Below are 25390 nucleotides of genomic sequence, written 5' to 3'. Positions count from 1 at the left end.
GACTGTTATTTTGCGATGCTCGGCACAGTTGGGGAGCTACTCCCGTCAGCTTTGAAACCCCCCCCCCCCGTATAATCAAAGGCTTTTATGTATATACAAATTATGTAATCGCAATAGATGGTTTAAAAATACACACAGCTTCCTAATTTAATATATAACAACAGAAATCACAGTTAGAATTTGACCTTAATTCAGATTTAACAAGATGAGATGATGTCATGTGGTGTGTAACACAAAGCCATGTTTGAATTTTCTGACTCCAATAATAATTATTATAGTACAAATTTGTGTGGAAATATTTGTACCGCAATGACAAGGAGGGATTTTTTGGAATTGTTATGTGTCTTAGATGTAAAAATTAATGCAACAATGGTATTAAACTTTAAAATTGAACAATACATAAAAACAGGAACTAGATGTTGTTGCATTTGAAAGAAAAAGCATGTTAATTTTGACCCTTTTTATAATAGAGAATGGTGAATTGTATCAATGAGATTCTGACATGAGTGACGTCATTACTATAGAACGTTACTTTACCCTTGTTGTAAATATTTATATGAACTTTACGGACAAGCCTAAATAATGTAGAGACATATCTGAGTGCCCGACTCTCCTCTGGAGTCCCAGCCGCAGGGAATCAAAGAGAATGCAGATTGTTTTTTGGAGTTGAGTTGTTTCAAAGCAGAACTTTGGCCCCTTAACACATTCGTCAGATTAGAGTTGTGCAAACAACATGTCATCTGGGCTTGATTTGAATTCCTCCGGTGCAGTTTTGACTTTAAATGTCTCATCCGACTGGTCGCGGACGCTTTGATGTTTTGGCACGACACAGCGGTGTTGTCCGTTTGTTTAGGGATTCATCACGACTCTCATTACAGCCCGATGAAGGCGCCGAGGATTCTCTAAACTCGAGGGAGGGCTACCAGTTCGTAGGATTGAATAAAAAGCTCATGAGCCAATATTAATGGTCAATAAATTAGGAATTGAAAGTGAGAAGATTCATTATTATTGGTAGAGAATATTCGACTTAAGCGTCACCTGTTATGTTTTTGAATAAATAATAGAAAACAAATGATAAAATAAAATGTGTAAGAGATATACATATATAAAGGGAAAATGTATAAGATAATATAAATGCTTTGACCAACCTATTTCCTTCTGGCTCTACATTTAGCCTTACATTAGATGCTTTTCTGGTGCAGTACTCCTCCGTTACTGTAGGGGGCACTGTCCAGGTTAGGTGCAGGTTAGCAATGAAGTATAAACCATGTGCTACCAATAGTTCCATGTTAAAGTTAAGTATATTAATTTATTTGCAGTCCTTCAAAACGACATACAAATGCCAAAAAAGTAAAAAAAAAAGAAAAAAAGTAGGATGAAAAATGTTAATCTTTTTAAAATGCTAACTTTTATGAACTGAAGCTTAACTGAATTTGAAAGAAATATTTCGCCAAAATCTTTTTAACCAATTGCACACGAGTCACAATTACTATGAGATTTCAATGAGTATTATATGATGATACTATTTTCTTTGGTTAAATGTGTTAAAAACATGCCATGGTTATACTTGAATAGGCAGCAATCAGAATTCTGAAACTGAACAAATCATTAAACACATAAATCAGTCGACAACACAGGAAACACGGTGTAATTTACAAATGAACACTCTTAATGGACACTGCAGTGTTCCTTCACAACACCGAGTTGAGTAACTAAAACACTCTGTGGCATTTAAGATGAGCAATTTTCTCTTGCAATATGCAAATTTATGTGCAATTAGATTGTTCCCGTAATTATTATGATTATCGTGAACTCGCCACCTGCTGTTTGTCCTGGTGCAAATAAAAAAAAAAACTACTAGAAAGTGTTCCATTTGTGTCATTTACTGACGATAACGGTTTCCAAGAAAATATGTTTCCAAATTGCCTGAAACGTTTAGCGTCCCCGATAGTCCTCAAAACCACCCTTCAGCGTGATTGTCGTCTTTCCACGCTCAGACACATTCTGATGTCTCCTTGGCTGAGGACAAGAATGTCGCCCTATAATCGAACACGACAAATAGAAATAGAATTAATAGAAATTTCAGCGTTATTTTGTCGGGGAACATTCCAAAGGCGAGTGTCGGCGGTGGCACATTAAGACCATGAGAGTCATGTAATCCGGAATGGCACTCAGTGGAGACAAAGTCATTTGAATACAAATGCAAAACTACTTTGCTTGTTAATTTTCATTAGGCATGAATTCATTTTCACATGACAGCTTGTGCCACTTGAATTCAATTTGAACTGAGTCATTTCTCAATTCATTCTCTCTCCTATTAATTCACTGTTAATGAAAAACAATTGGTTTTCTAGACAGTTTGTCGGACAAAAACATGTAATTGGATGACCGTGTTGGAGGCGATAAAGGTTCTGGGACATTGCGTTCAGTGATGGATATTTGGGCCTTAATCCGCCTCTGCATAGACTTGTTACCAAAAAACAATTAGATAGTCATATTTTATTTGAATTAAACTATATATCTGTACAAAAAATATAATTCCATAATATACTCACTCTTATATTGGTAATAATAAATTAAATAATGTTATATCAAGAGAGTTATTCGATTATTGTAAAGCAATAACATTAAACATATTTAGTAAATTATGTGAAAAAAACTCATAAGACTATTCCTTGTTACATATGATTATTTTTTAACCTAAATTGTACTCCCTAGGAAAGAAGGCATACATCAACCAAGAAGCTCTGATATTTGAACTATACTTATAGAATTGTTGCAAAACAACAATTAATGAATCATATTTATTTGAAAATTAAACGGTACATCTTTACAAAAATAGAATTACATTATGTACTCAGTCTAATATTGGTAATCATACATTTAAGAATGGAATTTCAGAGAGTGATTTGACTTGTACAAAATGTTTATTAAGTTATAGTATAAAATGTTGAGAAAGGTATGTGCAACAATTTCTAAAAAGAACCACAAGAAACATCTGGACACATTTTGTTATTTGATTTTAACAATTTACCTATTTTTTTAAACCTATTTTTTATTTCATGGGAGGCAGACCTGAACCAAGCAGCTCTGATATGGTACTATATTTGTTTTGTCTATCAATTACATTTCACATGATTTCAAAACTATCGAGTGATGAATCAAATTCAAAATAGTTTAAATGAAAAGCTGGTTTAATTGTATTATGGAACTGAATCACCTTGTTGAAACTAAGTAGGATCCAGATGATAATTTGGATCTTAACCCCAATTTTATTAACAGCAGGTCCATCAACTCTTCCTTAAAATGTGGTCCGTTCATCGTTTTTGAGTTATTTATTTATATAAAACGTAACCAAACAGACCCATAATTGATGTAAGCAGTAAAGTAATTAAACAGGTTTCCTCATTATGTTAATACAAAACAGACAGCTATGCCGTAATGTATGCAATAAACACATTTCTGTCACAAGAGGATTAATGAAGCTTGAAGAAAAGGGCAGTTTTTCATCTCATTTCAAAGTAACGTATTGTTTTTTTTGGGCTAATGCTTGGCTCTTTGAAGTTAAATACATCAAAAGAGGCTTTAAAGATGTTCAAGTAAATCTGGTCCTTTGCACAAGAATCTAGTGGCAAGATAGCGGTACTTGACCCGATCATTGACTGGGGTCCGAATAAGCTCCAGTCGCGTTTGAGAATATAAGAAGAAAAAAAAAAATACCCAATCATGCAAATAAATATGTGACAAGCACACATTTACATTTGAATTTGCACCTGAAGAGAAGTAGAATAATTAAAGAGCGGCTTCTTCATTTCTGAGACGAGCCGTCAAATTCTCCCCCTCATTTATTTATTTAATTATTTTTTTTTAAAGAAAAACAACAAACATTAAAAGCATCTTGTTATTCATTCATCAAGCGTCACACACATTGCTGCATAACCGCACACTTTTATTTGCTTCGATAAATAAATTTATGCCAAGCCACAAATTTATGCTGTGATTCTTCACAGTCTGCAATTGTGATTAACACGACTTTTTACTATTCCCTTCCGATTGGCAGCGCTAATCAAACGATAACTCATTCACAAGTTTCTTCATTTAGGAAAACGCATTTGATGTGCTCTTTTGCTTTTCAACAACTGCATAATGGATTTACTGCTACTTCAAAATCTACTATAATTGCCTGAGAAATGGGACAGCGCTCCCCCCTCCCCCCCCGATCCATCCTCGCAAATTTCAATTTCACATATTATTCTGTGCCACTAAATGAAGGATAAGGATAATTAATCTTTTTTTTTTGATTGAATTTAAAATGAGAAATAAAGAATAAATGAGTCCTGTTGCCCCTCTCAAAAAAGATTAGGACCATTAGACCATAAAAGTGATTTTATAAAAAAAAAAAAAAATCTGTGCCGCTGTCCTTGTCTTGAAGTAAGACAAGCATGAATGTTACCTGAAATATAAGTGGCTGCTTTAAACTAGGTTGTTTGGCGGCCTGAGGGACTGCACACTGCCCTGCTATACTTAATAAACACCATCCATTATTTTTTTTTAATGAGCTTCCAAAGTTTTACACTCAGTTCGGGCCGAAGTGTGTTTAAGAAAGAAGTCGCACAAGGTTGCGCAAGGGCACAAAGACAAAGGGTTGGAGAGTTGAGCGAAAAGCTGACCTTATGGTTTAATGAGCGAGCGCACGCCGTGGACAAAAGAAAGGCACGGAGACGGCGGGACGGAAAGGCAAAGTAAAAAGAACAGAAATCCTTCTCGAATCATCAAATCCCAGATGGGGTTTTTACTTTTATGGCTTTTTTTTTTCGATTGGAGAGCACGAATGCTAATTTCGCATTGGAATATCATTTGAAGGGTGCCGTCTGGTGAAGCGGCGACAGGTTTTCGTCCGCTTTGATTAGTGATTTTTCGCGACGCCGCGATGCTAAAAGGTACTCGGAAAGTTTAATCATCGACGGAGAGAGCCTTGGTGGCATTCCAGAGTTAATTAATATTTTATTTTAATATTTCTGTCAAGGGTTTCACTGACTATCTCGGATGAATGGTGTCAATCCCCTGAACTCTCTGCTTCGGTACTGACACTAATGAACAGATATACTCGCTGAATCAAAAAATCTTCGCCCAGATTTCTTCTTCACTCTTCCTGATTAAGAATAGTTGGAACTAGTGGTGGGTTGTAGTGATGGTCTGATGACGTTTCATGAAGCAGTGTCATGTTGTTTAGAGGTCAGTAGGTGGCGCTATCCATTTAAAAATGATTTGATTTTTCATTTGAAAAGTTAAAAAAAAAAAAGAAAAATAGTTCAGAGACCGCCATCTAGTGGGCTCTGATAATAATGACACTGCTTCATGAAGCTTCATCACACCATCACTAGTGGTTTGATGACGCTTCTTGATGCAGATGTATCATGATACATTAAAACACACTGAGACCAACTTCTCATCAAATATAGACACAGTGTCTTCATTTTGAAAGGCCACTAGATGGCACTCTCATTTTGAAATTCATTCAAGGTTTCAATGAATTTCTAGATCAGAGCCAAACATTATAAAGCAGATATTGTCATCACCTGGCCTTTCGAAATTAAGGCACTGTATCATGATACATTGTCTTCACTACACAGTTGTATCACGATGCCTCATCAACCCATCAATAGCTGGAACTACTAGTCAAGTCATCTTTTTCTATTTTATCTCTTTCCTACCCTCTATAATCAAGAAATGTATGGCAAATTTTGAATGTTGCACCTAATGCAGTGAAGTTTTGCATGCTGTACACACAAAAACCACGACCACAACGTGTGTTGAGAAAAGTGTAAACAACACTTGAAAGACTTGTCCGGACCTAATACTGTGTGGAGCTGTTACAAGAGTCAATGATGACTTAAGAAATCGGTCTGGTATGGCTGATGCTCATGTTGCTGAACTAGAACTATAGTCCAGCGTCTTGTGAATCAGAAACAAGTCAAGGACATGATTTGAAAGGTAATGTTAGAATGTTAGAACTCATTTGTTTTCATATCTAAATAAAAAGATGTGACTACTTTTACTGACTTTGAAATATTTTGAATCCTTACTTAATATATATATGTTATGCTTTTAGACCATGTTATTTTTTCTATTTTCAGACCTACGAGTTCGATGTTTTGAGGTTTTTTTTTCAAAAAATGTGTTCCTGTAAAACATCTTCTATTCCAAATAAAACTAAAAAGATTATTATAATATAAAACGGTATTCACTTTTTATCCTTGGCCAAATAAAACATTTTTTCAATTTAGGAATGACAAGCATTTTTGTCAAATAAAATAAAACATTTGATTTGACAGAAAACTGTTTGACTACCAAGAGAAAGTCTTACAAAGAGCTGTAGAAAGGAAACAAATGTACAAAGACGTATTGATGCAACCATGACAGGCATTTGGAAATGTAGTCATTTATTGAGGGACTTTGATAATCAGCTTCCTTTGACATATTGTGTGAGGATTATTCAATTTAAAACTATTATCGCCTGAATTATCACAGGTTTGGAAGCTAGATGTGAGTTTAATGAAGTGTTCAGAGTAAACATATATAACTCAGATTTTTCTGGCACTGTGTTACACAATTGTTACAGATCTGCTCGAAACTTTTGCATTAGCAGCTCTTGTGGTGCCTTATTATCATCTTGAGTTTTTGAGTCAAAACATTCAATGAACACATTCTAGCTAGCTGCGACCACAACGGGTTTTACACAGTTTGATGTGTGAGTGTTGGAGTTGATGCAAAATAATGATGCAACACAAACACACTTTTAGCTATTTGGACAGTAAACTATTGATGGAGGGAACCGTTTCTATGTAAGCGACGGTTGTCCGAACGTGTCACACGAGACCATTTGAGCTGTTTACGCTTCATCTGACATCGAGATACACACATTTGCTTTTGGCAACTCAGAAGATGCGATGACCTCTGTGGAATTGGGAACTACAACACCCTCAGAGGAGGATTCATGTGCCAGCTGCTGTTGAAACACACTGACATGCAATGGGTTTTTTTGGTTGTTTTTTTTTTCAGATTAATTCAGGCGGGATTTTGTGATTAAGAGACAAAATTAATTGAAAAATATTCAAACTATCGTCTTTTCTGAATCTTTATCTATTTATCAATTGATACTTTCAAATATAAACAACAGTGTGTACCACTAGTAGTAATTTCTGACTCATCAATAATAAGGTGTTTTTTCACGCAACATTCTTTCGAGCATCATGAGCTCAATCTTATTTGACTTGTAGGGTCTTTTTGGATGTACATACTTTGCTTTTGTTTTGTGGAATTTTGTTTTGTACATGAGTGTCTCATGTTAGAAATTACGCTACCTGTAAACACCTGTTGACAATGGGGATTAATAAAGGCAAATAAAACACATAAAAGAGAAACACTTTTAATTGGAATTTACATTCTAGGCATATAAACTATGAAGTAATGGGGGTGTCTGTAGGGTACTACTGAATTCTACTTACAAAAAAATTACCTTAAAAAAAAAATCCAGATAGGTATTCCTCATGTTGCCCTATTATATATTGTTTATGAACTTTAGCATCTGCTAGCATAGCAACATGTCTGAGTCCTCTAAACCTCAAACAATGTTCCATGTATTTTATTTAATGATTTACAGTGTTTTTACTAATTTATCTACACTGTGTATTTGCAAGTGGATCTCATGTGGCACAACCAGGCTACCGCTGCATACTCTAACTCCACTCTTGCCTTTCAAAGGCCCAAGGGGTTTGGAGGGAATGGATTTGTCTATTAGCTCGTAAAGAACATTGCTCAGTGCCATATCGATCATCCGCGCTGTAACGTTTAGGGTCTTTAAGTTGTAGAGTTGATCTAGTGGTACATGGGCTCCCCTGGCTATTTTACCAGTGTGAGAGATGATCAACTTAACCCGGGCGCTGCGTTTGGCCAGAGGAAACACTCTAAACACATCCCGCCGAGCCACTTCCACAGGAGCCTTCAGACATTTCGGGCTGCCTCGAGAGCATCCAGGTGTCTCTTTGCAGCGCCGCTTTCTTCGCTTTAATATCCGTCTCATCATACAGTTGGCCATGCAGGTTGATCTCCTGACAAGCTGTCAGAATCTTGGACCTGAACCTGCTGTCCTAATGATGGCCCTTTACAGCTCACTGATCCAAAAGAGGACGTTGCTGCCGCTTGATGAGGGGGCTCAGGATGTTCCGGGAGAATAGAACAATTTTTCTCTTTTTTCGTCAATGTGGCTGCCTCTCCTCCGTGTTCATCACGCTACCATGGCAACAGTCATCAAATCAGAACATCAGCCCCTGCTTTCGTCCGTCCATCAGATACCCCGCTAGCTGCGTGCATTCACGAAACTTCACAATCACCCATCTGGAGTAGCAGCGGCACCTAACGGGGTCAAGGTGTGGAGCTTAAGGAAATAAGCCGCGGAATATGCAGGGCTCAAATTGTTTTTCTCTTGTGCTACACTGTCGGAGGGCTGCAGTGAGAGAGTGAGTGGCACATGAATCAGCTGAAAGCAACAATGGCTTAGCGAGTGTACTGAGAGATTAGTGAAAATCCTAAATCTGCATTGCCGTTAAGAGGCGAGGGATGGGGGCGAGGGACACAAAGGTGACAGCGTGAACCCACACAGGTACACTCAGATGCCCACACGTGCTCCTCTGCTGTAGTAAAACAAAAATGGGGCAGATGTTTAAGGCTTTTTACACAATCTAAGGCAGCTCAAACAATATACTGTGACGGATAACCTGAAGAGGGTTCGGTAGAAAGGGAAGGAAAAGTGCCTTTTACAAATGAAGCCCAACAGCGCTCATCGATGTGTCGTCCATCATGATACGCTTCCTTCGCTGCTTCTTGTTTTGAGTGCAAGGTTTTTCAATTCCACCGTTTTAATTGCATGTTTACAGGAGAGGAAATTAGGTTTTTGAATAATCTGGATGTCAAAAGAAAACGTATATCTCGAGAGGGACATGGCAGCAAACAAGAAGGAGCACTAATGATAAATTAGTGTCACTCGGAGGTCAGTTGATCTTTTATTTTTTAATTCAAGTAGAAATATAATCAGTAGACGTACATTCAAATTTATTCTATATTCTATATTCTGCTGCATAATTGTCCTTTTTTTTTAATTAACTTGTATCATGAATGTAGAAGAAGGTGGCACTGAAGACTCTTCAGTGACTTGAAGTCAAAAGTCAATAATTTAGATGATAATCTATGATATGATCTATGATAATGATTTAGATAATTTCAATTTAATTTTTTAATTAAGAAAGACACAAGAGCTAGTTTTATTGTTTAATTATTATGTTACATTTTTATTATTTATTCTATAAATCTAGATTTACCTTGCGACCACTTGTAATAGATCGATCAATCTATATGTATATTAAATGTACAATCTAGGTCAGAGACAATAATATTTTTAACATTATTTTTTAAACCGCCTAAAAGATGAAGGTGTTGGTGTGCAGCAGAAATGCAACCACATTGATCAGAAAGTGACCCACGACTGCAACAATGTGCAGAACAGGATTTATCTCACTCAATAGCCTCTTCCGTCTGAGAAAACGTCCCTCCCTGCGAAGACTTCAGCGCCACAGTGTGACAAAGCTACTGCTTCATTGTCATTGTCATAATCCAAATTGTCATCTCAGCCGGTGCGGCGATTTGAATCCATTCGCCGAGAGAATGTCAGCGATAGTAATGATGGCGTACAGGTTTCTCCAGCTCCAACTATCACTTGCAGTTTAGCAGCACTGCTCATCGTAATAACTGCTTCGTCCTGATAGTGCCAGGAACGCTCGTGCCGTCACGCTGCCAGGGTTAAAGTCGACCATTGTGGTCTTGTGCCAGTAGTTAAAGGCTGCTGTTAGATGGCTCAACGCCCCGAGTCTGTCAGACCTCCAGGGTGTGTGCACCACCTGTCATTATCTGGTCTCAATCCTGGCAGCTTCGGACAGCTAATGGTCCTCCGAGTCTTTCCCAACAATCTGCTGACCAGTACGAGCGCTTCTGGCGACTTGGCCCGACACCCACACACACCAGCACGTTGTGTATTTACATAAACTCCCCAATTTTACACAGACACACAGAGGGACTCGCTGTTTATATATGCATAAAACTGAAATACGCTCAAATAATACGGCAAGAATAACATAAAACTTTTATTCAAATAAGCTTTGGATAATGTTGGAATAGTTTATTTCACAGTTTATGCCACTGTAAGCTTCCATATAGTCCCCTAAACAGTAAGTGTAGTAGTTGCCAGAAGCGTTTAAAATCAACGTTTTCTATGCTAAAGCATTAGCCTTTTGTAATACAGTAACTAAGACAGGTACATTTCCCAATAAAACCTCAAATAAATACTTACAATAATAATGATAATGTCTTACAATTAGATTTTAATTAAACAAATTAAATTAAATATACATATTTAATATTGGGCATTATTTTGTCTTTTTATTTTTTTTAGCTTAACTCAACTATTCAAACATAAGTAATTTCCATTAAAAAGCACTAATCTTGAAACTGATAATATTATAGTTTCATACATTGAAGTGAATCAAAAAGATAATTTTTACATTACCATCACAGTTGTTTATGCTGAAGCCTCATAGTAGGAAGATTTTATGTTCGATTATTAGATTTACATTAGGAAATAACATGTGCTTTATTTGCTTGCTTGGATTTTCTCTGAGGTCAGCTGGAAATTGACTGTAGTTGTGAGTGTAAGCATGTCTTTTTGTTCCTACATATTTGTGTCTTTTTATGGGCTGACAACTAATGACGTGTATTGGCAAGAATCTGGCGATACGACAGAAATTAGATGAACTGCGACTGGATTAAGGATATATTTGTAGTATTTTATTCTAATCTTGTGTTGCAGAATGTATAGACTAAAATATGTCCAATCCAAAATCTGCTTAATAAACTGCTGAGGTCGACTGTATCCTCTCATCCTCAGTCATTGCCGGGATCTTGCAGAGTATAGTGTATAGTGGCAGGAAGTTAAATTCCAACACAAAATAAACTAACACTGGGAATCTGTATGCTAATTGTTAAATAAAATACTCAAATCCTTTTATTTTATACAAGTTTTATTAAAATATATACCAGGGACAAATAAACATAATAATAATGAAATAACATTAATATATCAAAATGAGAAAAAAATGATTAATTGCTGTTGAATATCATTATAGTATTGTGGAAATAAAAGTGTATTTGTATCTTGTCACACTCCTACTTGCAACCTTTTTTGAGGGATGTCTCACGCCTGGGATTCCAATTAAGTGAGCTTGAGCAAAAACTTCAATTATATTGGTCTTGTATTGGTATATAGGATGGTCGACACACTTAGCTAGCTAGAAAAAAAATTGACTGTTAAAAATGATATTCATCAAAAATAGTGTTTTCTAGTTGCTATATTACAGAAGAATAACATTTTTATTAAATTAACTTTGATGAAAGGAGTCGAACCTTGAGACACAAGGTGGGCGACACCTCCGACAGGTCGTGAAACACATTTTCAACAGTGGAAAGTTTTAATGTCATCACTCACCTTCATTTTCTGGTGCAGACGTTCACTCATCTGTGAGTCCTCTGCAAGATTTATAGGTTTCGCTGGCAACCTGTGTCACTGGCTGTTTTTAATTGAAAGTCACAGAAGGACTTTGGAAAGCCATTAATTGTTACTGTTAATTAAGGTAAACAGTAGATGAAGAGAGTTTTAATTGGTTTCCCTTGATGAGAAAAGGGATCTGGGGTGACCAGCATCTGCATATGTAAATAATTAAAAGTCCTCTGGGCGTCGCTTGACAAAACCCCTGCTTCTTGTTCTGTTGTTTTTATTTTTGCTTATTTCTTCTGCGCACTGGCACAGCTGAACCGTTGGCGAATGGGAGCTTTTGTCAGGTGACAATGACGTGATGTATGTTCATGCTAAATGCTAAAGCAGCACTCCCCGAAGAGATGCATTTATTAATATGAGACATGACAGCCGTCATATTTACCAGACAAGAAGCCCGCCGCCCCCGGCACCTCTTATCCAATCAGAACGTCTTTGGTCCTTTTTTTTTTTTCTACTAGATGTTTTTTCTTTATTTGCCTGCTGGTGCTCATCACGGCACATTTGATTGACCACCTTGCGCTCCGCATTCATTTCACATGCTATTGAAGCGCGCACGATCACAAAAGTTTGTGTTTTTTCGCGTCCCTGAAACATCTGCGACAAGCGTGTTAACTGTTGGACCCACTTTTTCTGCTGCATCATTCAAAGAGCAAACCGATGATCACGCTGTTAAATGAATCGCTCCTTAAAATGCTTCAAAATGTCACTAAAAGCATTCGCCTTTTATGGATGACTGGGGAGGCGAGAGTGGTGGTGTCAGGGGGACAGAGGTGGAACAGAATTAGCACGGCGCTTCCTGTGTGTGCACCGTCAGTAGAAAAGCTTCTCATGGCCAACCCCGGGATGCTGCCAGTATTTCACTAAAACCCAATGTGCTCGATCCCTCCAAACAGATGCTAAGCACCGTTTCCAAAAAGGTTTTTTTTTTTTGCATGTTTGGCATGGGAGGTGGGAGGGTTGGGGATGTGCATGTTTTGACTCCCGTTAATGTGTGTCCAACTTGTGTACCGATATTTTTTTCAAAATGCACCTGTATTTGTGGTTTCTGTTCAAACTCTGCTGAATCAGATTAAAGCCGGCGGTTCCAATGTAGCTAATGCTGACAAAGTAGAGGCCTCGAAGAACCTTTACATTAAACATTTGAGGCTCTCGCGGACTGGCTGGAACCGGCCCAAACAGATTAACAAGACATGAATCATGTCGGAAGCGAAGCCGTCTTGTGATAAAAGAAACTGAAAGCAACTAATCATTTAAACTAGAGGGAGATACAAAAGAGCAGTAATCAAATTAAGCTATTTAAATGTGTGATAAGAGTGAATCGAGGATGAATGGACCGCCTTGCTTGAATTGGAGTGTATATATAGCCATGGAAATACTTGTAATGTTCTTTTATTTAAGTACATTTCTCAGTCCGAGCTCAACACCACTAATTACTGCAGCCTTGTCGTGGTGGTTCGTGCCGATGACAAGCTTTACCGAGTGCATTTCCTTTCTCGTTGTTACGCAAAATAACCAACAGGAAGGAGGAGGATTCAGATCAGCATGTGTTGGTAACTGCAAGGTTCATTCAGTGCTCAACACATCAGGTATTTACGATCAATCTGTAAAGGACAGAGATCAAGTAGGGTGAAGAAGAGAGTGCAGACGAGGAGGAGAAGACTGTAAAAATATTTAAAAATCAGCATCAAGGATCTATCTATGAGGAGATTTAGAAAAGTCAGAGTTAAAGAAGATCAGGTCGTTTTTGTTTTTTTCTTGCCGATGGAAGAAAACAAGTCGACTAGTGAGGTTTATAGTTGGTGGTCAATGAGGACTGAAATATAATTGCTTTGACTAGAGAGGACTACAAGATGAGTCAGGATTCAAAATGTTGCCTCCTTTAAGTGGAATGACCAAAAAAGGCTAATTATTCCGTTCAGCAATGGTAGATCAATATGAATTAAAGTAAAAAGGAGATCAACAGACTTCATACAATCATAATTAAGTGTGACTTTAAGCCACTTAAAAATACATTTAGCTGGATTTAGGTTGTTTTGAAGGGCTGTTATTGAATAAAGTATTTATTTTCATTATGAGTTCCATTCAGAAGCCATGTTTTGAATTAATATTCTTTAGCGTGAAGTCATCATTGTGAAACATTTATGCTGTACTCAGGGATTTTTAATGAAATGTATGAAGTAAGGATACGATGATGGGGGAACATGTGTCTGAAGTGCACCATTAGTTTTAACACAGATGACCAGAATAACCCGATACACAGCTGTAAGTGTATCAACATGCAAAAGGCTAATAATCCAAAACACACGACTGTTTCTCCTTTAATTTTCCTTGTTTGCAATTCCTTTTACAAGCCAGTTAATAAGTGTTGAAGTGCACATTAGACCCAGTTATCGTGTTGTGTCACGTTTTAATTAATGACTGGAAATACTGCAGCAATGTGATGTAGTGCTTTGTGAAAGTCCCAGTTTTGGATCCAGCTCGAGGCAAGTCTTCGTGTGTAGTTGAACCTGTGTCCTTTCTGTGTGGAGTTGTACAGATCCCTCTTGTGCCTGAGCCAGTTTCCTGAGGGCACTCCTGAGACCTCACACGGTCCAAAACCATATAGAGGTCAAGTAGTGGCACCGTAGGGCACATGTGTCCTCTTGTCTATGGGCAACATGTGCCCTGTCCAGAGTCTAGGCTTTCTCTCACCCACATCAGATGGCAATGGCTTCAGTCAAAAGCCACCTCAATATGAGAGTTATATGTATGAAAACACCAATATTTTTTTTAGCTATTTTCACAAGTTATTTAGGACAAATTAATTGGAATCTTATTCAAATATACATTTGGGAAACGCTTCCCCAAACAGTTCCATTCAGAAGCCATGTTTTGAATTAATATTCTTTAGCGTGAAGTCATCATTGTGAAACATTTATGCTGTACTCAGGGATTTTTAATGAAATGTATGAAGTAAGGATACGATGATGGGGGAACATGTGTCTGAAGTGCACCATTAGTTTTAACACAGATGACCAGAATAACCCGATACACAGCTGTAAGTGTATCAACATGCAAAAGGCTAATAATCCAAAACACACGACTGTTTCTCCTTTAATTTTCCTTGTTTGCAATTCCTTTTACAAGCCAGTTAATAAGTGTTGAAGTGCACATTAGACCCAGTTATCGTGTTGTGTCACGTTTTAATTAATGACTGGAAATACTGCAGCAATGTGATGTAGTGCTTTGTGAAAGTCCCAGTTTTGGATCCAGCTCGAGGCAAGTCTTCGTGTGTAGTTGAACCTGTGTCCTTTCTGTGTGGAGTTGTACAGATCCCTCTTGTGCCTGAGCCAGTTTCCTGAGGGCACTCCTGAGACCTCACACGGTCCAAAACCATATAGAGGTCAAGTAGTGGCACCGTAGGGCACATGTGTCCTCTTGTCTATGGGCAACATGTGCCCTGTCCAGAGTCTAGGCTTTCTCTCACCCACATCAGATGGCAATGGCTTCAGTCAAAAGCCACCTCAATATGAGAGTTATATGTATGAAAACACCAATATTTTTTTTAGCTATTTTCACAAGTTATTTAGGACAAATTAATTGGAATCTTATTCAAATATACATTTGGGAAACGCTTCCCCAAACAGACTTACAAATATTGTAACCTATTCACACAGCGATGGGACAGAAACCCTCAACTTCTAAGGCAACAAGCCAACCACTTCACCGTCTGAGCTATGTCCCTGTGGGATTTAAACCAACGTCTCTGTGAGGGACTGTGACCATCCTCTCTGAGAAAAGTTGTGAGCTTGCAGAGATACTTTTTTTTATCTTTAAAGAGCAACTAATGTGAAAACTTTCCTGACTCAATTTTAAAGTTGATATTAGGTCATAAAGTCCGACTGAAATCTTGGCCGATGAGAGGTTACGAGAGTTTATTATGGTGTTATAACTCCTCCAGCTGTAATCACGGCCTGCTTTCTTTATTAAACAAGTCCCTTGGAGGTGGTGACTTCCGGACTTAGTGACTCGCAGTGAAAAACCGTGATGCTTTAATGATGGGTGTGGGTGTGGTAAACAAGATTTGGAGAGTTTTTGTGCAAACAGAAACATTGAACCTTTTAAACAGACATGGGTAGCTATAACAAGATTTGTCAGTTGGAAGTGGGATTCAAACCCACGTCATTGTGAGCTACTGCACTGTCAGGAGATTGGAGGAAAGAATCAAATGGAAATGAAGTGCAATTATATATTCATATTTATATATATATATTCAGTTATTTATCATATTATTATACATTTCACGCTTGTGTTATTTATCATGTAATTGAATTTAAAATGTCACATTATTCGTTAAAATATGTTAACATCTCGTTGTGGGGAAAGGCAATAAATATACATTTCATTTTTTGTTTCTTGTATAATCCTAAATAATGATGGATGAGTGGGCCTGAGTTCAAACTTTCAAAAAAAAAGTTGGAATTATATGTACTCTAATATATGTGGCTTTGCATAAGACCAATCCAGCACTTTAATCCATCCCCAACACTTTTACAAGGCTATAGGAAATAAGTAAAGCGCTGAACCGTGCAAGATCATTACATAGTGAGCATCAATCATCCGAACCACCGCGTGTGGCACTCCAGCTTGAGATATTTATGGCTTGATGGAAATTAGCTCGGGGACGAGTGTAAATTACGTTCATTTAATTTGTTGATTCAGAGTCAAGAAATAATAAGCAACTTAGTGTACGTAGTGAAGCATAAAGGTTAGCACTGACTTCCTGCGTAAGCCAAATTCCCCAGTGTCCGACTGTAACCTCGGGGTGTGTTGTAATCTGTTCTACATCTGACCTCTGCGATTCAAACGCCAAGTGGATATGCTTCATGTATTCTTAAGGTCTCCCGTCCTCCCGCTGGGAACCAGTGTTACATTTAAGATACATTTATCCATTGTTTCTCCAGATGAGGTGGAATAAAGGGAAATGAAAAGGGCCACAAGCTGAGCAGGCAAGATCCCCGCACGACTTGGACAACCAGCGGATTGGATTGGAGGCAGGGATGATCACCTTGGGGAAGCAGGAACTGAGCCGCCTCATATTGTGAGAGATAAAGCTCACAATGGGTTGCATTAGGTCCTTTTCCAGTCTTCCTTTTTTTTTTTTTGGGTCACCACCAGAGCACACAGGCCGAGAGGAGGAAACGGAGGCGAGCCGTGTGAATGAGAGCAATATCTCATACGTCCGTCCTTGCCCCCGGTTGCCCCCAGTCAAATCCTCACCATTATGCCTCCATGGCTGATTTATGTGACGGGCCGAGCGCAGCACTGTGTTTTATTCCTGCTTTACAAGACAAGAAACAGAAGAGGGGCGGCACACACTATAAAACAGTTTTAGTTTATTTTTTTCCCCCACCTGCTCGACACAATACAATCCAAAAATAAGCAAAACATAAATCTCCCTGGTATTAACTACTGTCTTTGTTCCACTCACATTCCAGGTTGTTTATATCCACTGCCCTGCTTTGTAACAGCAAATCTTAGTTCATTTGTAGTTTGGGTTCAATCCAGAGCAGGCTGGGTGGACATTATATGGAAAAGAATTACAGTTAAGAGGTCAAAGTGTCTCTTCAGCAACTCATATTCAGCCGATATAATCACTTAATTCCTGGCCTTAGTTAAGTACTTTTCCATATATCATGCAGCAGAAGAACCAGCTACCATCAAAATCCACATCATGCAGAAAGCATCATCTGTCGTTGTAATGAAACTCTCGGCTGATTTAAAACCATATTGCGTCTACATCCAAAAAACATCTGTTTTTAGACTTTGGGAGGAAGTGCTATAAAACGAAAACGATTTGTCAAAAACATGATCATAAACTAAAGGAAAATGAGCAAACACAATTCTACTTTGGTAAAATTAAAACACCTACTCGACCATTTATACTTGAGGGAAAGTTAAGAAGGTCAACCCGAATATAACTAAGTGTGAAAAGCGCTTTCTCTTGTTGATGTTAGCTACTTGCCAACATTGTAATAGGTTGGTTTGTCATGGTTAGTTATTATTACTAATCTTTTATTCCTTTTGTCCTTCATTGCTTGGGCTTACATAGTAGGTTTTGCTTAAAACAATGATGCAGTCACAACCCCTTAAATTAGCTTATTCCTTTCAAACCTGCAGCATAATACAGGTACCATGACTGGCTGTATTTGGGATCCAAAAAACTTTAAGCTAGCCCCTACATACTGTAAGTACCAGAGACTAACCAACTTCTCAGAATTCACTTAAACTTTTCATATTCTACTGAAATCTTGTACCAAGATGAGAATTTAACCTCATAATTAAAACTCCTTCTTGACATTATGTACTTTGAATTTGTGAGGACACACGACGGCTCTTTTAAACGGAGCACTGAAAAGATGTTTTGACTTTAAGGTTAAGCATATAAATCTTCTCTATCGTTCAGATAAAACGTGTGCCACAATATAAATGTTTTTCATACTTTTGTCCATGATAGTTTTGACTTTACTTTTGGATGGATGATGTTACTTAAAGGTTGTTTGACGAATAAAGCATATAAATCTAAAATATGCTAAAAATAATGCATTTGAAGTAACAGTACTTATCAAGCCAAAATGTTTTTTCCTAGATACTGTAGAAGGATTGCTGTAAGACTGTCCTTCCTAGGGCGATGTTGGAGAACCTTGTCTGCTTGGTAAACTACAGTATCTTAAGAAATAGTTTTCTTTAAAAAAGACAAAATGTCTTAACGGCCCAGAAGGGACACAAAAACACAATACCCAGTTTGGAGTATCTTAAGATAATTGGTTTATTTTAATACGTTTAAATGTCATTGTGACATTGTGACTTGAACACACAGTCCCCAGCTCTGGAGGCTGATGCCTTATCCATTAGGCCACAGGGTCAGCTTTTTGGGAGGAACTGCTTTTTTTGCCAAAACAGAATGACAGTTCAAATAATTGTCTTACAGAGCTAGATCACTGCTCAGCAAAATGAATTTAGAAAGTTATATGTATTGTAGTCTGAATTAATTGAAGTTGATGCTTGAGGAACTTGTCTTTTTGGCCGACTACAGTATATTAGGAAATCGGTTTCTTTAAATTAGACTAAAAGCACTTACGACCCAGATGGGACTCGAACCCACAATCCCCAGCTCCGGAGGCTGATGCCTTATCCATTAGGCCACTGGGTCACTTGTTGTCTTGGACCTCAAGTCTTTAGCGGAAACTGGTTTTGCTCTTGATGCTCCACTACCTTAAAGAAGTTACTGCGACCCTTATTTGATTCTAACCATTTGACTAACCAACTGGTCAGTATAAAAAACACACTGACACAGGAATTAAGTAAAAATGTGGAACGAACATATCTTTTAACTTTTTATATTGTAATAAATGTTGGTGCCAATATATTTTTTATATTTTACTTCACAATTAAAGTGCTTCTTGGCATAACGTACTTTGAGTTTGTGAGGTGACACGAACACTCTTTCGAAGACGGAGCACTGAATGGATGTTGTTACTTCAAGGTTGTTTAAAGAATTATGTTTATATATCTACTCCATCATATAAGAGTCGTGCCACAATATGACTGTCATTCATAATCTTGTCCTGAGAGTTTAGACGCTACTTTGTCTTTTCCTCTAGCTTGAATGTGAATGAGCAAGTTGAAGACACCATCTTAGGCTCCGAAAAGTGGAATATTGTGTGACAACGACTTGGCAGATCAACTACTTTAGACAGGTTTTATAAGAAAGTATTGTAAGTTAGTTTGGATATAAAAAATGTCAAGGCATTACTGTCCTTCATTTGGCGACCATGAGAGGACCTTGTTTGTTTTGCAGACCACAGTATCTTAAGAAATGTAATTGTTCAAACATGACCTGGATGGGAAGCAAAAGCACAATTGTTAGCTCTGGAGGCTAATGCTTAACAACAAGGCAGCTGGGTCAGGTGATGAAAACTCCTTTTTTTTGCAGAAACAGTTTGATAGCTTAAGATAATTTTCCTTCCTACATTCATGGACCACCGTTAAGAAAATAACATTGGAAAATTATGTTTTGTAAGATTGCCTGTAGAGTGCTCTTCAAGAACCTTGTCTGTTTGGCCAACTACCGTATTTCAAGATAATTGGTTCCTTTCAATAAGTTTAAATGTCATTGCGATCCAGATAGGACTCGAACCTACAATCCCCAGCCACTGGGTCAGCTTTCAGGTAGCAACTCTTTTTTGGCCAAAACAGATAAAAAAAATGTCAGAAGCAGAACAGCCTGAGCAATATATTTTTCAGATCAATATATAGCGGGAGATTTCAATACATGAATAGAAATAGATTTTGCTAATATTAAATGCTTAATGACAATCGTCACGTTTCCATTTTGTACACGTTTAATCCCATGGATTGTGTCGGAGATACTGTCTCAAAATCAAACATCAAAACATCTCCCCATTTCCTTTCACTTGTCACCATCTGTCCCACCCTGCCTTCACTCCACTCTTCATCTTCTCTAGAAACGTTAATAAAGTCATCTTATGGCAAGACTATCACTGCCTGAATTGAAAACTGTGTGGATTTTCGGCAAGATCTTTTAGGTACTTTTTGCTCTCCAAATGGCAGTAGACTCGACGGCAGATACATTAGATGTGTAAATGGGATGAATGCTATGGTTACGTGAAAACACTGCTGATGCTATACCAGGCAGAGAGGGAGAAGGTTTTTCGACACGAGAGGCAGCAGTGTGTGGGCTGGTTTATCACTGTCGGAGGTTATGAATGTGTAGATTCAACATTAAAGCCGTAATCCTGACCCTCATATGAACGGCTCCTCGCTAGTGCCGCTATCATTGGGCTTAAAGATCAAAACCTCTCCCGCTGAGATTACTGCTATTGCTAATTTCCCTCAGCCTTTGAACACTGTAGCTCAGTCTTATGGAATCTTTCTCTCATTAATCTATTTCCATTGCACGCATTGATGAATTAGTAGTTTGGTAGAACAAGCGTTGGTGTCTAAATCTGCCTTTGAGCATCACTAAATGAAAAACATGGAATGTAACTTCTATTCAAAGTATGAAATATTTACAAAACAAATCCTTTTTTAGTATTCAAACATAATCAAAAGAGACACATTCATGAGATAAAAAAAATACTTCTTGTTTGCTGCTGTTTAACATTAGCATCGCCACAATTTCACTTTACAAGTTACTTTTTTCATTGGAAATTGTCAGAAAATTACCACAAACAACATAAATCAAGAACTGTCCCACCTTTAAGGACATCTATCGGATAAGGTACAGCGTGTGAAAAGCACTGACTGTACCTGATAACTTCCAGGAACTGTGAGAGTCTAAATATTACCTCTTTTTTTCTTTAATTAATTAAACTTACACTGAGCATATTTTAAGTATAGTTACTGTATTTCTTCCTCCAAATTGGCAGCATGAGGATTTAACAACAAAGCCTTCTTCGCACTATCTCTCTACCTTTCCTCTCCTCTTCAACACCCTCAACCGTCATCATCTATACACTCTTACCACCCAGAGTGAACGGGAATTAGCAGACAATGTGCTGCTGGCAGCGCCTCGCTTTCCACTGAAACAGATAAATCACACAGACCTAGATCCCACCTTCCCTCACTACTTCAGGAGATGAAACACACACACCCAAGAATAGCACATCACATATCATACTTAGATTGTGTAAGACTCTTCACACTCGCTGTCTCTTATTGGGAGAACAATAACATCAACATCAGTGGCTGTTTCTGAGGAGCCTGAAACTCTTCTTTTTTGTAAAGCCTTGTAGTTTTGAACAAAACATTTGAAATCGTTTTAGTCAAAATGTATTTATTGCATGTACAATTAGATGTATCAATGTAAATTTTAGATTTTTATAAAAAGTTTTTGTAGGAAACTTCCATGATGCTTGTCTTATGTACAGTATTTGACTGTATTTCAACCATCTATAATCCTGGTAGTTGGTTTGCTACTAATTTTACAACAATAAAATCCAGGTGATCTGTATAACTCTAGTACTTAAAAAGGGTAAAAATGCAATTACAGTCTTCCTATCTACGTTGCCATTATTTTTCCGTTATATTAGGAAACAAAAGGGAAAATAAAGTATAAATGTTCAATTATCCAGACTTTCTGATGTAGTGTGGAATCTCCAATTGACACCAGTGGGAGTCGCCGGGAAATCAATGTCCATCGGATGTTGAAAGAAAGCGTGGGGCAGGTTTGCCCACAGGTCAAAGGTGTACTGCGCAATATTGACTGGTCCCCCCTGTGTTGCCGTATCCATGTTGAGAAAACACATCTGCAGAAGTATTATTGACAGAGACAGGAGCAGGCCATCTCCACGGCAAGGCTAACAGATGCTGTATTATCCACTGAGAGGAAATTCATTTTCAAAGTCAATACATGTGGACACTCAACACACAAGGAGGGGCTCATGTTTGGACCTAAAAGCACAGATATGAGTCCCATAATGGGTCCTTGGAGCCAAAGTACCTTTTGATCCACATTAAAGGCATAAAGAGATTTTTTTTTTGAATAGTTCAGGTGAACATTTTCATTTTGAAGTAACAGCAGAGGTATTATTTGATAAAAGGCTTTCAGAGAGTCCAACCGTTTATGGTCATCTCATTTTTTTTCCTCCAGTCGAGGAATTATTTTTCTCAAGACTATCTGCAGATGTGGAAAGTAATCTTCAAATATTTATGATATCAATAGATTTAGTCCTAAAATTACTTTAGGTTTAAAAGTGATTTACACTTTTAATCTAATTGCCACTTTTTTACTTTGATAGTGATGGCAAAAAAACACATTTTCATAAACATAAAAATGTAATTCTAAGTATCTATGTTCCTTTGGATTAAAAAAAAAATTGTCTCACACTCTTGTAGAGAAATGCTCACAGAACATCCAACTACTTTTCCTGAATGAAAAAAGAAAACATTGGCTTTGCCCTTGAAACTCACTGATCCTTGCTTTTTTTGTTCGACCCACCTCTTGAAATAATGAAATGAATGGAAAGTGATTAGTTGATTGAATGCTTTGCCTCCTGGCACAGTTAAAACTGCTCTCACATGATCAGATTTCTCGAATCAATTCAACACCCCATTGTCTCCTCTCGGAAACAAGAACAAGGAAACTTGAACCTCTTCATTTGGGGGATAGGCGCTCAGGGTATCAGAAATCTATAGATTGTCTGCCAAGAGGCACAATCAGAGATGTTGAGGTGCTGATCCTCATTTGTCTCGTTTCACAGTCGAGAACATAGAAGATTCTTTGGACCAAATGACGTCATCAGAAGCTTTCTTGTTTTCTCCTGTCCGTTAACTGAAATTTGCTTGTTTATTTTAACTCTCAAAAGCTAAAAATTTAAATTCTTATTACAAGAATGAAGTTCAAAGTTGAACTACCAGATACAATCATCGTTCAAGCACCATGGGATTGAAATAAAAGAACAGATGACTATCTATCTATGAATGAGTTGGTGTGGTTATGAAAGAGCTGAGCCAAAACAATGTCCACGTGTTTAAAACTTGCGTGAGAAAATACAGATCTTGTACATTTAAAACAGCACTAAGCAAGTCAAGAAATAAAAAAAAAAAGATTTCCAAAAAACAAACCGTCAATGCTTATGGAATGGGAGGGGGGTAGACTAAAACTTTAAAAAGCCAAAGATAAATATGAAAAGTATGGAGCTGTTCATTGACTTCGTGATACTTTGTGAAGACAGAAATAAAACTAATTACAAGTATAAATCTCATTAAAAATATGTTTGAGAATATGAAAGAGGAAGTGAAAAGGTTAAGGATGAGGAGGGATCCATATATAAAGAAAATGTGTTTTTAGATACTTTTAGATATTTTTTATATTGAAAATAAATAAGTTTACATGTACGGGTATAATAATAATAATGTAGTATATATTATGTATTCATATGGATAAATATTTAGTATATGCATATATGTTAAACAATATTATGCTATATTGCGTTATAGATAATAAAATACAATAGTTTGCTATGAGTGCTTGCATGTATTTGAATGGATATCTGTATACAAATATGTGCCACACATGGAATATTTAAAATAGGTTATTAAAATAAATTAAAAAAAACAATTTTAACTTTTTTGAACTTCGGTGTTTTGATATTTTTATTTTTCTATTGACTTGATTTATCTTTTTATGGACAAATAATGACATGTTTAATTAGTTTTCGTTCATTCTTTCATGCATTCATTCAAAATGGTTGTATGATTGTATTAACAACTTTTTTAAGCTTTTGAGCAACAACAACAAATATGTCAACTGTTATTCTATAGATCTAAGATTGATATGAAAGGCGTTAATCCATTTTATTTGTGTTATCAGGCTGTAACATTAATACCATTAGAAAATATTTAAAAATGAAAAAACAATTGAATACAAACTGAGAAGTTACTCTGCTGCCCTAATACTACAGCTCAGACTCAAGATTAGTGACTGTAACAACAACCAGGCTTTATGTTCGCTGAAGGAAAATGTTTAGAGGAAACTCGAGCCGATGGCTGCCATCAACCACAGAGTGCTATTTATGTGCCATTTATTTAGCTATGTTGTCTTCCATTAATAATGCATCCATGCTTTCAAATGTTTTATAGTGTATTGAAAAGCCATAAAATCTGGTTGCTTGTTTGGGTTCTCTGCCGTTATATGTTTTGTTTTTGTTTTAGCGTGCTTATAATTGCAGTGATTAAATTTCATTTGTGTTATTTAACAACCACCATCCTCTTAATGGCCATAACATTTAAAAGTGGATTTATACAATTCATGAGCACCAATAGCGCATCAGACGGTTTAAATTATTATCACAATATATATCTACAAACCGATTCATCCTTTTTTTTTTTTTTACTGTGAATAATGTCTTGAAAAAAAGATACATTAAGCTCAAAATGTAAAAATATATACAAACAACACCATGACAGTAAAATAAAATAGGATGAAATGTTTTTTGTGCAACAGAATTTCCTTTAAACAAATGGTAGTTTTCTCAATTTACTCAAACTCCTATTGTATTTATTCCAGAACAGATGTTTTGTTTATTTTTTGAACTGGAGCTCCATAACTTTCCTAGAATCTTAACCCATGAGTCACTCTAAAAGATGGTAATATCTTTTTTATAAGTATAAAAGTCAGTTCAAGTGTATTTAACCATTATTAGTGTAGTCCTTTGGGTCATGTTAACATAGCTTCTTTAATATTAAATACAATTATGTAAAGTATATATAAAATATAAATATAAATATATAAAAAGTATTTAATTTTAAATTTCTATTTCTATTTCAAGACTTTTTATTGCATTTTTTAGCTCTTGCACGTTTCACAAGGTAATGAAATCCGAGCTGCTGAGTAGAAACTGTTTCTGTGTGGGTGTTTAAATAAAATGTAGCTTAGATTGTTTAGCGTTAGAACTTCAGGTCATGACACATGTAAGCATGAGGAAAATGCATAAATGTAACCAGCTTGAAAAAAAAAAGCTCCTGGCAAACAATGTATTGTTTTCTGGATTCAGCTTTCTGACAAGTAAGTGTATTGGAGGAAGATGAGACACGAGCTAGAGGGGATGTCCAAGGTTGTGTGTCGTAATGAGCCTCATACACCCCTGCATATATGCCAATGCTATCATTTTGCAAGAGTTCCACACTCCCCCCTCTGGAAACGTCGACTATTCATGCTGCTAA

General features: G+C 37.0%; 1 protein-coding gene and 1 non-coding gene across 3 annotated transcripts in view; one reads left to right on the top strand and one right to left on the bottom strand.

The window, feature by feature from the left end:
• The window catches only part of tenm1 (teneurin transmembrane protein 1), a 277797-nt gene that overhangs the window by 37814 nt on the left and 214593 nt on the right, over window positions 1-25390 (top strand). The window lies entirely within an intron of this gene.
• On the bottom strand, window positions 18782-18854 carry trnar-ccg (transfer RNA arginine (anticodon CCG)). The gene has a single exon. It is a non-coding gene; the product is annotated as a tRNA-Arg (tRNA).

This window comes from Callionymus lyra, chromosome 9, assembly GCF_982586985.1.
Source record: "Callionymus lyra chromosome 9, fCalLyr1.hap1.1, whole genome shotgun sequence".
In the NCBI taxonomy this organism is placed as follows: domain Eukaryota; kingdom Metazoa; phylum Chordata; class Actinopteri; order Syngnathiformes; family Callionymidae; genus Callionymus; species Callionymus lyra.
Note: the sequence above shows the minus strand (reverse complement) of the source record. Positions and strands in the feature narration are given on the sequence as shown.